The 17,687-nt window shown below is 40.7% G+C and overlaps 1 protein-coding gene across 10 annotated transcripts in view; it reads left to right on the top strand.

Moving 5' to 3' along the window:
• arvcfb (ARVCF delta catenin family member b) overlaps nucleotides 1-17,687 on the top strand; it is a 551,538-nt gene that overhangs the window by 407,176 nt on the left and 126,675 nt on the right. The gene's annotated exons all lie outside the window — the stretch shown is intronic.

Raw genomic sequence — 17,687 nt, forward strand, 5'->3', positions numbered from 1 at the left:
AAACTCGTTACAGACGGCATTGGGAATTGAATTCGGGATTGCTGGTACTATGAAGCATTGTGCTGAACTCTGTGCTACCATGCTGCCCACATTATACTATGTCTGCCTTCACGGTGGGAGAAAGAATTCAAGGCTCTATAAATACCATTAAAAATGCTACTATTTTCCCCCCATCTTTTAAAATATGTTGACATAATTTTCTGATATTCCAGTTTAATGATTTTTGTTTTCTTCCAAGATTATTTGTAATGCCATATTTATAATAATAGAACAATGTATTTGTATCTTAACTTTATCAAAAAAAACTTTTAAAGGTACTTTTCATGACACTTGAAGTCCTAGACCAGGTCTTCCCAACCTGGGGTCCTCGGGCCAGGTTGGTCAGGGTATTGGTCAGAGTCCATCGTATTGATAAAAGGTTGTGAACCCCTGTCCTAGAGTTTATGCAGGAACTGTTCCAATTGTTCCATACCATCCAAGCCAGTCCCAATTGCCTGCACCTGGCCCATATTCTTATTTGTGTACCTGGCCTCAATGGTTTTGAGAGATGTGGGCCAATAGAGCTATTTCAGAAAGGCATTGTGTTTATTGTGATGGATTGGGCCAAAGGGGCTGTTTCCATCATCAAAGACTCCAAGAGGATCAAAAGGTACAGAGAAGAGCTGTAGGGATGTGTTTCTGAAGTTGAGTCTAGCAGATAGGATGATGTTAATTAAATTAGGCGATGCTCAAAAGACCTTATTTGGAATGGTAATATCTCTGTGACTATAGGAACAGAGGATATAAATTTGGAGTTCAGGTATCTGTGTGTCATTATCTCTGAGGATTTAACTTGGACCCAACATATCGATGCAGATACAAAGAAGTCTTGCGACTATGGCTATATTTCATTCGGAGTTTGAGGTGATTTGGTATGTCACCAGAAAGACTTGCAGTTTTCTATTGGTTAGGGTGGAAAGAGCACAGGTTCGAACAAAGACGGTTGTAAACTTAGCCAGTTCCATCATGGGCACTAGCTTCTGTGGTACCCAGACGCCTTCAAGGAGCGATGCCTCAAAAAGTTGGCATCCATCATTTAGAATCCCCATCATCCAGGTTATGCCTCGATCTGATTGCTAACATCAGGGAGGAGGTACAGAAGCCTGAAGATATGCACTCAATGATTTCAGAACAGCTTCTTCCCCTCTGTCAAGCGATTTCTGAATGGACATTGAACCTTGAACACTACTTTTTTTTATTTCTTTCTTTGTACTACTTATTAAATTTAACTATTTAATATATGTATTTACTGTAATTCCTTTTTTTCCCTCTTATTACGTATAGCAATGTACTGCTGCTGCAACAACAACAAACTTCACGACATATGCCAGTGATATTAAACCTGTCTCTGGGTATAAGTCTCGGATGGATTTGAAACTAAGGCTGAGAAGTTAAGTTTTTGATCTTTGAACAAGTAGAAATCAGAGGAAATTTGGAATGATATCTTTTGTGATGGGATCTGTAGACTTTTGGATGTGCAAGTTTATAGGGAGGCAGCTGGCTGCAATTTAATTGCATGATTTTGGAATTGTCCAGTTGAATAAACAAGTAGCAGAAATGATGGGGATAGGGTGGGGGTCAAGGGGAAGGGTCAAGTTAAAGAGAAATGGTGTTGATCTGTGGCCCAATCTGACAGTGTTGCAAACAGCTTCAATCAGTTCCAGAATAGTGCCAGCATAACTGGTAGATTTTACAACTGTGTAAATAGTCTTGTGATTGAGATTGAAGGTCTTCAGTGTGGTCTTGCCCACATTTCAGTGTAGGAAATTTCTGTTCATTTTTTAAATTAAATTGAGATACAGGTAGTCCCTGAGTTATGAGCGTCCGACTTACAGACAACTCAAACTGAGGAGACTGCCGTCCACCATTTTGTTAGATCATGACACCATCTGCCATTTTAAGTCGTTGCCATTGACACTGTGTTGAGTATGTAACTTTGTATTTGGCTTAAATTTTTCTTAGCAAGATTCACGCTGACACCCCCCCACCCCCGATTCCAGTCGGCTGGTGGCACAGTGAGATCAGTGCCGGGCTTGGGAATGGAGGTTTCCGAGTTCAATCCAGTGACAGACTGCTCCCATGTCGGGTTGATGTCGAGCTTGCAACTTGACCTCGTTTAAAAATAACACTACCACCTCCAGTTTAAATTCCCACGCAGAATATTGTGGAGGATCAAATACCCAAACCCAGCACAGCCCCACTTGTCCCATTTAACCTGTCTCAGTGCGGCGGAGTTTAGCACCCGGGGATTTCAGTGCAGTGGTCCTTAGGACCCAGCGGGCCTCAGGAGCCAGCGGAGCTCGGGACCCGCCGCCCGCAGTGTTTCTGTTCCATTGACGGGAAGCGATCACGATTGAAAATAAAGTGGAAATAATAAAGCGTTTGGAAAGAGGTGAAATGCCATCGGTCATTGGAAAAGCGTTAGGCTTCAGTCGGTCAATGATCGGAACAATTTTAAAGGATAATGGATGAAGTGAGAATAATGGAGCATGTGAAAGGCCCTGCCCCAATGAAAGCTACAATTATTACTGAGCAACTCAGTGGTTTCGTTATTGGAATACATATGTTTCTTAAGTGTTTCATATGCATGGAAAGGTAAAATATATACTATATACTAGACAAACATTTGACTAACTGACTCTAAATAATACCGGATGTACTTGTTCCGACTTACGTACAAATCCGACTTAAAAACAGACTCAGGAATGGAACTCGTACGTGACCTGGGGACTGCCTGTACTGCACGGAATAGGCCCATCCAGCCACCCAGCAATCCCCCAGTTTAATACTAGCCTTTTCATAGGACCATTTCCAATGAGCATTTATCCTTACAACCGGTACATCTTTGGACTGTGGGAGGAAATCGGAGAACCCGAAGGAAACCACGGGAGTTGAATCCAGGTCACCTTACTGTAAAGTGTAGTGCTAACCTCTACACCACCATGCTGCCAAAGCTGGTTGTTGGACAGGAAGTCTGACAACAACCTGCTGGACACTGGCAGCAGCCATGCGAAAGTGAATGTTTATTACTTGTCTCGTACCTTCAGTGATTAACAGTAGAATGAAATAAATGATCATGAAAGGTCAAATACATGAGTCCTGAAGTTATGTATAGACATGAGAAGAGAAGCTCTTGCAGATGCTTTTCTGGCTAGTATTATCACAATATAGTAGTGTGGAGGTGGGGCAAGGTATACGAAAGAGACTGTAACTCTGAAACAGATAAATGGGAAATGGAGATGAGTAGACTCTTTGGCTTCTTGAACCTGGTCCTTTATTCAAGGTAATCCAGTTTGCCTGAAGTCCACTTACCTCTTTCTGATTTAAAAATCTGTCTCATTTTAAATTTATGTTGAAGTATTCAATCTCCCAAGTTTTCTAGAGCAAAGAATTCCTAAGACTCTGGGCTATTTCAGAAGAGATATTCTTCCTTGTCTCAGCCCATCCTGGTTCTGCAACTGCCATTTGGTCTAAAATACACCCATGAGAGGAAATGTCCTCCCAGATTTACTCTTAACCAGCTCCTTGGCTCAATAAAGATGCCTGTCATTCAGTGAAACTGTGAGAGGAAGGCAAGTGGGTGTTTAGTGTTGTCTACCAGCCACTTGCTCACTGCCGCCAGAGAAGGGTGTCTGCATGTGATGCACTCTCTCTTGCTCTCGCGCACTGCTCCCAGAGGAAGGTGGCTACACTGGACTGGTCTCACTCCCTCTCGCTCAGTGTAACCAGAGGATTGTGCCGAGTCCTGGGTCTTTGGAAAGGTTTGTTCAATGCTGTTTGTGAATCGAACTCTGCAGTTCACATTATGATGTATTTCCAGTTTCTTGTTCTCCTTTTTTTTTTACCATTGCTGTGTTGGGTGATTTTGATCAGGGCAGCCTGCAGATACTGAACAGCACAGAGCTGATTGAAATGAACTGACCGTGCCCGGACTCTTATCGATTTTGTGTTTTTTATTTTATGTTTTTTTAGCTCTTTTTTTTAACATGGGGGGGGGGATGGGGTGATTTTCTTTGAACAGGTTCCATGGTGTTCTTTGCTTCATGGCTGTCTGTGGAAAGATGAATCTCAGGGTTGCATACATACTTTTGATAATAAATGTGCTTTGAGTCTTTGAAAACTGCACTCTGTGCGTTAGATGTGGCATCACTTGTGTCCTGCGCAGAGTAAGACATTCTTACTTTTATGTCCAATTCCCTTGTAATAAAAGCCATGTTGCTTTTGCCTTCCTGATTCCTTGTTGTAACTAAATTGCTTGCTTACTCTATTTCATGAGAGGCCCCCCACCACAAATTCTTTTGGTGTTCTAGTTTTCTGTAGTTTGTCTTTATTTCATGTTTCATAACTTGCCACATTACACAATATTTAGTCACATTTTGCCTAATTACTTAGCTTTTCAATATCTTTGTATCCTCAGCATAGCTTGATTTGCTATACCAGTTGGGTATCATCTACAAATTAGGTTACACTCCTAACACATTAATATCTATTGTAAGATGTTGTGGTCCCATTCCAGCACTGATACCTGTGGCACCACACGAGTAGCAGGTTTACCTGAAAATAATCTTTGTGTCGCTAATCAGTGCTTCCTACTCAATTCTCACATTTTATCTTCAGTGCTGTTCAAGTTTAATTATCATTCAACCATACCTGAATACAGCCAAACGAAACGGTGTTCCTCCAGGGCCAGGGTGCAAAACACGACCAATATTCGTACGCAGCACAACATTCACATATCGCATATAAGACAGCAGTAAAATGCAGTCACACAAAAAGTATAGTCCAAGTCCCCAAGTCCATGAATGTTGCAACAGTCTGCAGTCAAACAACATTCATCTTGTCTTCTGCTGAGCAAACACTGGAGGGCAGCACTGATTCCAGCATGTGCATCCACACGACACTGCCTCTGGCACTCCGATGGAACGTGTCGATTCTGACGCCTCCACTTGGGCAGCTGCAAACAAGCGACACTGTGGCTTGAGGACTAGTCCTGGCTACTACCAAGGCCACACAGCTCTCTCACCCCACCATCAGCCAGGACACCAATGTTATTGGTTTAGGCACGTTGTTTTTGTCTATTATTGTGACTTAAATGAAGATCAGAGCACATTTTATGAGTAATTAATGCAGAAAATCAGGTAATTGCGCAGAGTTCACAAATTTTTCATTGCAACTATATTTAACTCAAAACCATTTCCCCAACCTTATTTTCTGAGATGTCCGCTCATTTTCAGTTCTTTATTGAAGTTTTAAAAACATAATATTTCTTGCCAGTTTTCCTCAGTTTATATTCTGACTTTTTCCTACTCTTTTGATTTCTAAACTTATCAGGGAGTTAAACTACTCAATTTCTTTTGTCATCTTGTGAGCTTTCTACTTTAACTTCCCTGGTTAGCTATGGTTGGTTCATTCCTTGCAAAAACCTGCAGCTACCCTCCCACACCTTTTGAATTTTTCCTCCTTGGTGTGATCTTGTTCTGTGGGAGTTATGAATTGTCCCATCAAACATCTCCCCACTGGTTTTGTATTATCTTTGCAGCTGGTTTATTTGGCCAGTCCAGTTCAGCAATCTGTCCTTAGTCCTTTCACTTAATACAATTATTTTAGACCCAAGTTTCTCATGTCAGCTGAATGGGGGGAAAGTATCCTTCAAGCTGTGATTATTACTTCCCTGGGGATCTTTTACTCTGAGATAATTTATTGAACTTGTTTATAAATGCAGCTCCAAAATAGCACGATCCCTTGCTGCTTTCTGAGATATTGTTCTGAGAAACTATTCTGGATAGTTTCTATGAATTCATTCTTGTGTCTACCATTTTAAATTTGATTGGCACGAACTGCATGAAGATTAGAGATATCCATGGTTAATACGTAGGCCATTATTTTTTGGTATCTACTCCTTCCGACACAGTGGCTACTATTTTGGGTACTCCTACAGAACTACTTTCCGTTCCCTTGCTATTGTCTATCTCCATCTCAATGGATTCTACAACTAAATTGTCTGCTTAGCTGTACTTTTCATTTCTTATTGGTTGAGATGTCACTGCAAACCCCACTCCATTTTCCATCACAGATGCTGCTTGGCTTGAGAAGCTTCTCCAGCAAGTTGTTATGTACACTGTTCCTTCTGTTCTTCCTCAATTATCAATATTCCTGATTGCATATTCTCCTTTATGTTCCCTATAATCTGTCTCTGCAATGGCTGTCAGATCACGTTAATTTAATTCTTTAATTTACTGCAGTTACACCCTGGTGATTAGGGTAGCAATGAAGGTCCTCCATGTCTGGCAGTGCTCAGAACTTCCTTCATCATGTCAGAAGCTTCCTCTCAGTTTTCACTACTGTCAGTCACTCAAGTCCCGGATGGAGACTCGGGAATACTGCCGCACTCAGATGTAGAAGGATTCTTCATTGCTGTTTCCAGACAGTCAGGATCATTAGCTCTGAGCTGAACCCATGAACCACTCTTAGTCTGGCCTCTACTCTTTGACCTGTTTGGCATGGGTGACCCTCCCAAGAGCCCTAACTCTAGCCAGCATAGCTTTCTGGGTCATTGAGGCACACATGCCTCCAAACACAATGAAAGGTTGTGGTCCTCTTGGAGGGGTCCATGACATACAAAGGATTAGGAACTCCTGCTTTAGATTCTATGTCCATTTTAATAGTTCTTTTATTTTTTTTAAATTAACCCTGTGTATTTGGTTTACTGTGTCTCTATAGAAAACTGTCTAATTGGTGATATGTAAGACTTAAATTCTGAGCTTTGTTGGTGTACGTAAGGATGATCAAAATTTCCATTCATAAGTGCAGGATAGTCATGAATAAGGGATTCGGGAAATCCGTACTGAGAATGGTATGAATGTAGAGTTCTGACTGTGTAGGTGGTTAAGCCAAATAACGCAGATGCAGGAATATTGATGCATCTGCAGTCCTTTCTGCCCTATCACCTTTGATTGATTGTTTCCTGAAGTAGATTGCCATTAAATTTCAATGTTCAAATTAAATTTTACTATCAAAGTGTATGTGTGTCACCATATACAAACAACCCTGAGATTAATTTTCCTGCGGGCATACTCAGCAAATCTATAAAATGTCACTACAGTATAACAGGATCAATGAAAGATCAACTCGCGTGCAGAAGACAACAAACTGTGCAATTGCAAATATAAATAAACAGCTGTAAATAATGAGATAAAGTGAGATCATTGGTTGTAAGAACATTTCAAGGGAATGCAGTTGTCCCCAACTATTCAGGAACCTGATGGTTGAGGGGTAATAACTGTTCTTGAACCTGGTTGTCCTCCAAGAAGACCACAATCTTGTGATGGTTTAGAGACCTGTGTGCCTCAATGACCTGGTGAGCTATGCTGGCTGGAGTCAGGGTTTTCTGCTTTGGTAGGGTCAGCCATGCCGAACAGGTCAAAGGGTAGAGGTCAGACCAGTCCTCCAGGTTTGGGGCTAACAACTTTGAATGGTTTTAAAAAAAATAGTTAGAAAACAGCAGTGAAGAATCCTTCTACATCTGAATGGCCAAGAACAGATAGGTGGAGAAGTTTTGTTGCTGCCCTAAACACAGCAGGTGTAACGGGCAATAAATATGTGAAATTTGTGGTGTGAGTCCTGAGGCTTCTGTACCTTCTACCTTATGGCAGCAGTGAGATAAGAGCATGTCCTGTGTGGTGGGGGTCCCTAACGGAGGATGCTGCTTTCCTGTGACATTGTTTCATGTAGATGTGCTCAGTGGTAGGGAGGGCTTTACCCGTGATGTACTGGGCTTAATCCACTGACTTTTGTTGGATTATCCATTAGTCCATTGGATAGTGAGCTCTATGTATAATTTTTAGTTTCAATCCTGCATAATCCAATTCCTTTTATTAGAAGCACAATGTTATACGCATGGACACCTGTATCACTCCATGATCATAACTGACATAGCCTATTGTCATTTTTTCTTGAATTTTTTTTCCCTAAAATTATTTGGATCTCTCTTTAATCTTAAGCCATGGATGCAAACATAAGATTCTGTAAAGTGGCTTAATTTCCCTCTATATAAACAAAAGAACTCAGTAGTCCTTGTGCAGGATTCCCTGAAGGTTAATTTACAGGTTGAGTCAGTAGTGAGGAAGGCAAATGCAATGTTAGCATTCATTTCGAGAGGATTGGAATATAAAAGAAAGGATGTAATGTTGATGCTATATAAAATACTGGTGAAGCCTCACTTGGAGTATTGTGAGCATTTTTGGGTCCTCTAGCTAAGAAAGGATGTGCTGTTTGGAGAGGGTTCAAAGGAAGTTCACAAAAATAATTCCAGGATTGAAAGGCTTGTCATATGAAGAGCCTCTGTTCACTGGAATTCAGAAGAATGAGGGGTAATCTCATTGAAACCTACTGAATGTTGAAAGGCCTTTGTAGAGTAGGTGTGGCAAGGTTGATTTCTATGGTGGTGGACCAGAAGAATAGAGGGGTGCCCTTTAGAATGGAGATGAGAAATTTATTCAGCTGGAGAATGGTGAATCTGTGCAATTTGTTGGCACAGGCAACTGTGGAGGCCAAGTCATTGTGTATTTTTAAGGCAGAGGTTGATGGATTCTTGATTCGTCAGGGCTTGAAGGGTTATGAGGAGAAGGCTGAGAGAGAAGATGGGTCAGCCATGATGAAATGGTGGTGCAGGCTTGATAAAGCCAAATGGCCTAAATCTGCTCCTTTTTGTTATGCTCTTGTGGTATAAACAAAGCTCACCAATGTTTTCAGGAGATTTCTTTCTTTAGGCCCAGCTGTTTAAATTATTTTTGCCCTAGTACAATGCTCTGTTAAATCCACAACAGATGTTCATCAAATATTGCTCATTAGCTCTGGTAAACAGACAATATTCAGATCGCCCATTCCTGTAAGTCATAACCACATCCTCAAGCTTTTTACTCAGTTTCTAACTGGTACAGCTCTTCCTTGATTGACATCAGTGTCTTTGCCCTAGCACATATTTAGCATGGTTTATTCTGAGCCACTTGAGCCTGAATTAAGACCGAACATTGGAGACAATGCTGGCATTTTAAAGTCAAATAAGTTCAAATCAACAGATGTTAATAAAATAAACTCTCGATTAATGTTTATCAGTCATCTTCCACCACTGTTGTGGCAACCCACAGGACAGATCCGAAACTACAACTTAATGTTGGTTAGATGTTAATAAGGTACATGGGATATGACTTCAGGTGTGGTAGCTGTACAGAAAATATTTTGCAAAGAACATGATGACAAATGAATTTTTAAATTCTGATTCACCCTTTGGATTGTATTGGCAAAGGAGACCCTTTCTTTTAAGTAATGAAATAGGACTGTTGAATGAAGGATTCAGAAAGGATAAGGAGATGGGTAAAAATTTAAGTTTTGAGACAAAAAGTATATTAAACCTTGAAGTATTTTGAATAAATTGCTATTAAGAATGTCTTTCTGGTGTGAAGCTCTTGACTAGCTTTAATAATTTGGTTGTGTTTGAAACTGTTTGAACAATATTTCTCATTAGCTGGAAGGACAGAATGAGTATATTTCAGTTTTATCTCTTGTAACTTTTCATTGGCAGATTTGTTACTCATTTAACTTGGGGATGAAGAGAGCCTTCACCATGTGCACAGCAACACTTTTAAGGCAAGACTCACAACAAACTTAATGCCTAATTATACATGACTTTACCATTAACAATCACATCCTGTGAATGAAATGAAAAGAAACACACTTGAACAGACCTTAAAGCTAGTGCAAATCTTGCAGAGGTTTTAGTGCAGTTTTGGTCACCTACCTACAGGAAAGTTGTAAATAAGGTTGAAAAAGTACAGAGAAAATTTACAAGGATGTTGCTGGGTCTGGAGGACCTGAGTTATAAGGAAAGATTGAATAGGTTGCAACTTTATTCCTTGGAACATAGAAGACTGTGGGGAGATACGATAGAAGTATACAAAATTATGAGGAGTATCAATAGGATAAATGCATGCAGGCTTTTTCAGCTGAGTTTGGGTGGGACTACAACTAGAGGACATGGATTACGGGTGAAAGGTAAAAAGTTTAAGGTGAACATGAGGGAAAACTTTACTCAGAAGGTCACAAGAGTGTGGAATAAGTTGCCAGTGCAATTGATACATGCAACTGAATTTCAGTGCTTAAGAAGTTTGGATAGGTATGTGGATGGTAGGTGGATAGAAGGCTATGGTTCTGGTGCAGGTCAGTGGGAGTAGACAAATTAAGTGGTTTGGCATGGACTAGATGAGCTGAAGGGCCTGGTTCTGTCCTGTTCTTTTCTATCACAATGTGGGCTGTTTTGAACTATTTCCTAATTTGGTGCAATTCTGTCACTTTGCCCCAAGCAGCCAAGTACCTGCTACTAAAAATCAGAATAAACCCACAGATCCACTCTTAATTTCGCTTTGATTTTGAACAGCCTGAATGCGTGTTAGATCTGAAGTACATTTAAGAAAATGTTGATTCCCGTGGCTACTTATTTCAGACACCACACTACTGATAAGAGGCAAAATTCCCTTTGTTGTTATCTGGCTATGATTTTATTCAAATAAATTCAAATTCAAGTTTAATTATCATTCAAGCATACATGGAAACTGGTGAAAGAAACTGCATTACTTATTCAATATACAGTCGGCCCTCCTTATCTGCAAGGGATTGGTTCCAGGACCCCCCCCCCCCCGCAGGTACCAAAAAGCACGGATGCTCATGTCCCTTATTTAGCCTGACCAGTGTGGTGGTCTTCAGGACCCAGCGGAACCCCGGACCTTATTTAACCTGTCTCAGTGCGGTGGACTTTAGGAGCAGGCACAGCTCTGGATCTGCAGTGTTTCTGTTCACGAAAATAATCACAATCACGATTGAAAATAAAGTGGAAGTAATAAAGCGATCGGAAAGAGATGAAACACCATTGGTCATTTGAAAAGCGTTAGGCTACAGTCGGTCAACAATTGGAACAATTTTAATGGAGAATGTGAAAGGCCCTGCCCCGATGAAAGCTACAATTATTACTAAGCAACACAGTGGTTTAATTATTTTTTTCACTATTTTATATGCATAGTAAAATATATACTATATACTAAGACAAACGTTTGACTAACTGACACTAAATAATACCGGATGTACCTGTTCCGACTTCAAATCCGACTTAAAGATGGACTCAGGAATGGAACTCATTCATAACCCGAGGACTGCCTGTACTTTTAAATCATCTCTAGATTACTTATAATACCTAATACAATGTAAATGCTATGTAAATATTTGTTATACTGTATTGTTTAGGGAATAATGACAAGAAAAAATAGTCTGTACACGCTCAAATAACGAGTGCTGGAGAGAGAACTTCCAGGTTTTCCCGATCCGTAGTTGGTGGAATCCGCGCATGTAGAACCTGCGGATAAGGAGGGTCGACTGTATACTTACTGCTGTTGCATTGCCAGTATTTAGGGCTGCAATGAAGATCCTCCATTTCTGGCATGTTCCTTCATCATATCAGTAGCTTTCTCTCAATTTTCAGTACTGTCACTCATGCAAGTCTTGGGTGAGCACTTAGGAATGCCATCATACTCAGATATAGAAGGATTCTTCATTGCTGTTTCCATAACAATTTTGTTTTACCAGTCAGAACCGTTGGACAACTCTTAGTCTGGCCTTTACCCTTTGACCTGTTTGGCATGGGTGACCCAACTAAGAACCAAAGCATAAAGCCCTGACTCCAGCCAACATAGCTCTCCGAGTTATTGAGGCACACTGGCCTCCAAACCACAACAAAGTTGTGGTCCTGTTGGAGAATTCAATACAAACTTCAAAATATTCTTTAATATATTGAATTTTATGTTTGATGGATTAAGATGAAGTTTTAAAATTGCTGTTCCCTTTTCATTGATACCCTAGGTAGTAGGAATGGTGCTCTATCACACATACAAAACTCCCCCAATATCTCGTGTTGGGTCATATTGTAAAACTGAATTATCTGAACATTGTGATTGCATCCTCTACGTGTTGTGTGACACAGAAGAATAAAAGAATGTTGTAAGGTTTTTGAAATTATTTCTCCATACCCTTTGTTGAAGGGAAAATTGTGCAATGTGGTTGCTGAATTCTGGATGTTTGGATTTGTACAATTAGTCTTTGTGGTCATCTATCCATCCAAAATATTACTGCTTTTCTCACTTGTCTTGACGTTTAGTGAAGATGTCAGACTCTAATGATTTGCACCTGACTTGCTTTCAGCTTAGTTTAAGCAGAACTGTGTAGGAATTCTGTTTATATTGCGGTTTTATGTGTGTTAGATGAAAGAGAAGGCTATGGCCAGCAATCTAAAAACATCAAAGCCTCGGCATTTTTTTTAGAGAGTCCAAAATATGCCTGAGATTTTTATCATGATAAGTGCTATTTAATTTTTAAAAAGCTTCTTTGCTGTCTTTAGAGATCAGTTATTTAATTTCATCATCATCGTTAGGTGCCATGGGCAATCATGGCCTCAGGACCGTGGTTGTTCATGGCAAATTTTTCAACAGAAGTGATTTGCCATTACCTTCTGGGCAGTGTCCTTACAAGACGGATGACCCCAGCTATTATCAATACTCTTCAGAGATTGCCTGGTGTCAGTGGTCACATAACCAGGAGTTGTGATCTGCACCAGCTGCTCCGTAGCTTCACATGACCCTGATCGGGGAGGGGCTCACCATGTATACCTAGCGACTGAATCTTCTTAACTAACCTCCCATGCGGGACCTTGTCGAAGGCCTTACTGAGGTCCATGTAGACAACATCCACTTTCCTGGTAACCTCCTCGGGAAAAACTCTACTGGATTTGTTAAACGTGACCTACCACGCCCTAGTATGTTAGCTTTCTATGATTTATTGCATTGAGTATTACCTTAAATTGATGAAATATAATATGAATGTGCCTTGTGGTACTGCTTTTGTGTCGTATTGGTATGAAAATGTGAATAAATTACAGGTAAACACTTAGGAAGCCCTCTGGAACGCATCCCTATTTTCTCCATTTAAATAATTATTCGCATTATGCATTTTCCATACTATGCGTCGACTGCGAGGAATGTATCCCCACATATAACAAGGATAGGGTGCAGTATCATTTTTGTAATTTTCATTTTTGTGATTTGCACAATTTGTCATCTTTTGTCCGTTGGTTATGTGTAAAACACAGTACCAACAGTCACACACAGCGCAAAGCACGTACCTTACATGTGCTTGCTATCTCGTACTTGTTTCAGTAAAGTATACCCACAGACAAAAAATAGTCCTGACCCTGGGTCCATGAATGCCGCATAAATCTGCAGTCAACCACAATTCAGCTTGTCTTCTGCAGAATGAACACTGGAGGGAGGAAGGCAGCACCAACTCCAGCCTGGATGCCACACCACACCAACCCCAGTGGAATGCACCAGGTCCTAATGCCCATCTCCTGGCAGCTGTAAACCGGTATATGATAACTGATGGCATCCTTCTGTCTCGAAGGACTATTTAGTGTGTGCTCTGGATCAGTCTGTAAGTTGGTTCTTTCGCTGTTAACAGCAGTGCTGAAGTGATCTCTACAGGTCACAATCCTGGGCAGAAGGAATGGAGATCTTGGAAACCCAATGGTCAAGTTATCCTCATTAGCCTCGCTGGTGTAGTCCAAAGGAAAGCTTATGAAGCAATGCAGGAGCTGCCAGATGGATGTTCAGGCTTTTCTGTCTTGGTTTACTCCCATAGCTTTCATCTCTCCTGAGGCTGCCCACAAGGCAATGGGGCTATTTACCCATGGCTGAGGAACTGGTTCATGAGCATCAGATAGGATGACATGCAAGTTATTTGATAATAAATCTACTTTGAAATTTGAATTTTGAAATTTTATATTGAAACGTTTGGTGAAATGCATCAATTACATTAATAGTCAACACAGTCCAAGGAAGTGCTGGGGGCAGCCCACAAATATCGTCACACTTTCTGGCGTCAACATACTGTCCACACAATGCTCTGCAAACAACAACAGCAAAAACAAGCTCCTTTCCTCCATCCCATCCACCCAACGCGGTTCTCTAGGCTTCAATGTCACAGAACCTCCTTGTAGGACTTGCTCCTCAGCAGGATTATGGCATAAGATAGATTCTTAGATGACTGCAGTATTTTTCGTTTTAGAATTTCTTGGTTGAAGTGGGAGAGGAAGGGAGGCTGGAAGCTTGCTCAACAGTGTTTGCATTTGCAGGTTCTCTAGAGCCAGGGAGAGGCAGAGCTGGAAGTGGGGAAAGCTTTGTAAGGAGAGAGAGAACTCGTTCACCTTCTCTGTCATTTAGTTAGATCAGAGAAGAGCTTTACTTTGTTACTGTGTCACTGCCATTACAATCTCGAGATTGTTACCCAAGAAAAGCTAATAGATCTGCGGTTTTAAAATTTAATTTGACATTTTAGGGACGTGTGTTTCAGATTTCCATTAAGCTTTATGGCATGAAACTGCCACCCTATTTTAATTATGACTTAATGTTCGTTCAACTAAAATGAAAGGTTTTTTTTTATTTAAACAGGCAGTCATTTATCAAGGTCCAATGCTTCAGGCCAGATCACGCTGCTGCAGGCTACCAGCATTTGGTATGGAACTCTGAAAATGTGTGGGTGTCTATATCTCATTAGGAGTTTAAGGAGATTTGGTATGTCACCAAAAACACTCAAATTTCTACAGGTGTACTGTGTAGAACATACTGATGGCATTACTGATGGTAAGGGGTGTGGGGGAGGTTGCTACTGCACAGGATCAAAGTAAACTGCAGGGAGCTGTAAACCCAGTCAGCTCCATCATGGGTGCTGGCTTCTGTATAATCAGGACATCTTCAAGGTGGCTCAAAAAGGTGGTGTCCATTATAAAAGACTCCCATCACCCAGGACATACCCTCTTATTACTTATTGCTATAAGACCATAAGGAGCAGAATTAGGCCATTTGGCTCATCCAGTCTGCTCTGTCATTTTATCGTGGCTGATCCAATTTTCCTTTCAGCCCCAGAGTCCTGCCTTCTCCCCATATCCCTTCATGCCCTGACCTATCAAGAATCTACTAACCTCTATCTTAAATGTATATAAAGACTTGGCCTCCACAGTTGCCTGTGGCAAAGAATTCCACAGATTCAGCACTCTCTGTTCTAAGAGGATGCCCCTCTATTCTGAGGCTGTCCTCTGGGCTTAGACTCTCCCACCACATCCACTCTATCAGGATCTTTCACCATTCAACAGGGTTCAATGAGGACACCTCTCAAACTTCTCAATTCTAGTGAATGCAGGCCCAGAGCCATAAAATGCTTTTCCTATGACAAGCCGTTCGATCCTGGAGTCATTTTCGTGACTCTTCTTTGAACCCTCTCCAGTTTCAGTACATCATTTCTGAGATGAGGTGTCCAAACCTGCACGTAATACTCCAAATGAGACCTCCCCAGTGCTTTATCAAGCTTTAACATTACATCCTTGTTTTTATATTCTAGTCCTCTTGAAATGAATGCTAACATCGCATTCGCCTTCCTCACACAGACTCAACCTGAAAATTAACCTTCAGGGAATCCTGCACAAGGACTTCCAAGTTCCTCTGCACCTCAGTTTTTGTATTTTGTCTCCATTTAGAAAACAGTCAACCCTTTCATTTCCTCAACCAACGTACATGACCAGACGCTTCCCAACATTGTATTCCATTTGCCATTTCTTTGCCCATTCTCCTAATCTGTCTAAGTCTTACTGTAGCTGCTCTACTTCCTCAAAACCACCTGCCCCTCCACCTATCTTCATATCACCTGCAAACTTGGCAGCAATACCATCAATTCCATCATCTGAATCATTGACTATAACTTAAAAGAATCGATCCCAACACAAGCCCCTGTGGAGCACCACTAGTCCCTGGCAGTAAGCCAGGAAAGGCTCCTTTTGCCTTCTACCAATCAGCCACTGCTTTTTCCATGCTAGAATCTTTCCTAGAATACCATGGGCTCTAGCTTTTCAAGCAGCTTCATGAGGCACCTTGTCAAAGACCTGAAAATCTAAGTGCACAGTATCAACTGATTCTACTTTGTCTATCCTTGTTATTTCTTCAAAGAAATTTGTCAGACAAGATTTTCCCTTAAGGAAACCATGCTGACTACGGCCTATTTTATCATTTGCCTCCAAGTACCCTGAGACCTCATCCTTAAAACCGTAACCGGTGCATCTGGAGGAAGCCCATGCTTTCCACGGAGAGGACAAACAAACTCCTTGCAGAGGATTCTGGGATTGAGCTCCGAACACCGACACCCCCTGTTGTAATAGTGTCACACTTCCGTGGTGCGAATGTTTAAAATGATAGTTGATTTTGAACTTCTTAATTCTGTGAAATCTTGAAATTCATAAATAATTGGGAAAAATAACTGAAGGAAGCAGTTGCCTTAATTAGATTCTGTAATGGCACAAATCAAAGATTATTTTGGGAAAGTTGGTCAGTGTATGATAAATGTGCTAGCTTAATCCAAGAATGTCAACACCATCTTTAGTGTTGAATATTAGGACAGTCTTGTGTTGTGTAGTGGTATATGATTCCATTGGAAGTTTCTATCACAAGTGATATACTTTGTTGTGTGGATTCTGCTGTGGTTAATAAGGTGATTTGTCTTTCATGCTACATTCATGCTAAACTGCACCGTACTGCACTAGACCCATTTTTAGGATACCATGATCAGCTTATTCCTTTAGGGAATTAGAGCATTAGTTAGCTAAATTTAAAATATATTTAGTTTTCCTCCTACAAGCCTTTGGATGAATAATGTTGAGGAGGGAGAATCAACTGAAATTTTCAAAGCCCATTTATTCAACGCTTAAGTTATAGTATGCAGTTTCTTTGTTCCAGCTGAAGTTTTGTAAAAATCCAAACATGGAGAGATTTTAAGTTTCAAAGTTCAAAATAAATGTTAGAATTAGAGTACATATATGTCACCATATACAGCCCTGAGATTCTTTTTCCTATGGGTATAGTCAGCAAGTCAGTAGGAGAGTAACTATAACAGGATCAGGGAAATGTAAACCAGAGTGCAGAAGACAACAAACTGCAAATGCAAAATATAAATAAATAGCAATAAATAATGACAACATGAAATAACACGATGAAGTGTCCTTAAGTGTGATTATTAGTTGTGGGAACATCTGAATGGATAGGCAAGTAAATGTAGTTATCCCTTGAGGGGTAGTAATTGATCTTTAACCCGGTGCTGCAAGTACTGAGGCTTTTGTCCCTTCTCCATGATGGCAGCAGTGAGAAAAGAGCATGGCCTGGTTGGTGAGGATCTCTGATGATTCACTTTTTCACAATGTTCTTTGAATTTCTGGCAATATTTTTTGAATTTGAATTGACTGTTTACTAGATAAACATCGCCATCAGTCCTCACTGCTTCTTGGCCCTACCCGGTATTGAGCTCTGTCCCAGCAAGTAGTCTTGTGAGCCAGGTTTACCAGCAATTTTGAAGATGAAAAAGATGATTACAATCATTGAGCACTACAGCACAAAAACAAAAACAAGCTCCTTGGCCCATCTAGTCTGTGCTGGCCTGTGCTTATTTCCATCTATCTCCACTTAGTCCTATGTTATGCATATTCATTCAGATACATACCTCTTCAAACTTCTCTT

The sequence above is a fragment of the Hypanus sabinus genome, chromosome 18, assembly GCF_030144855.1.
Source record: "Hypanus sabinus isolate sHypSab1 chromosome 18, sHypSab1.hap1, whole genome shotgun sequence".
Taxonomy (NCBI): Eukaryota; Metazoa; Chordata; class Chondrichthyes; order Myliobatiformes; family Dasyatidae; genus Hypanus; species Hypanus sabinus.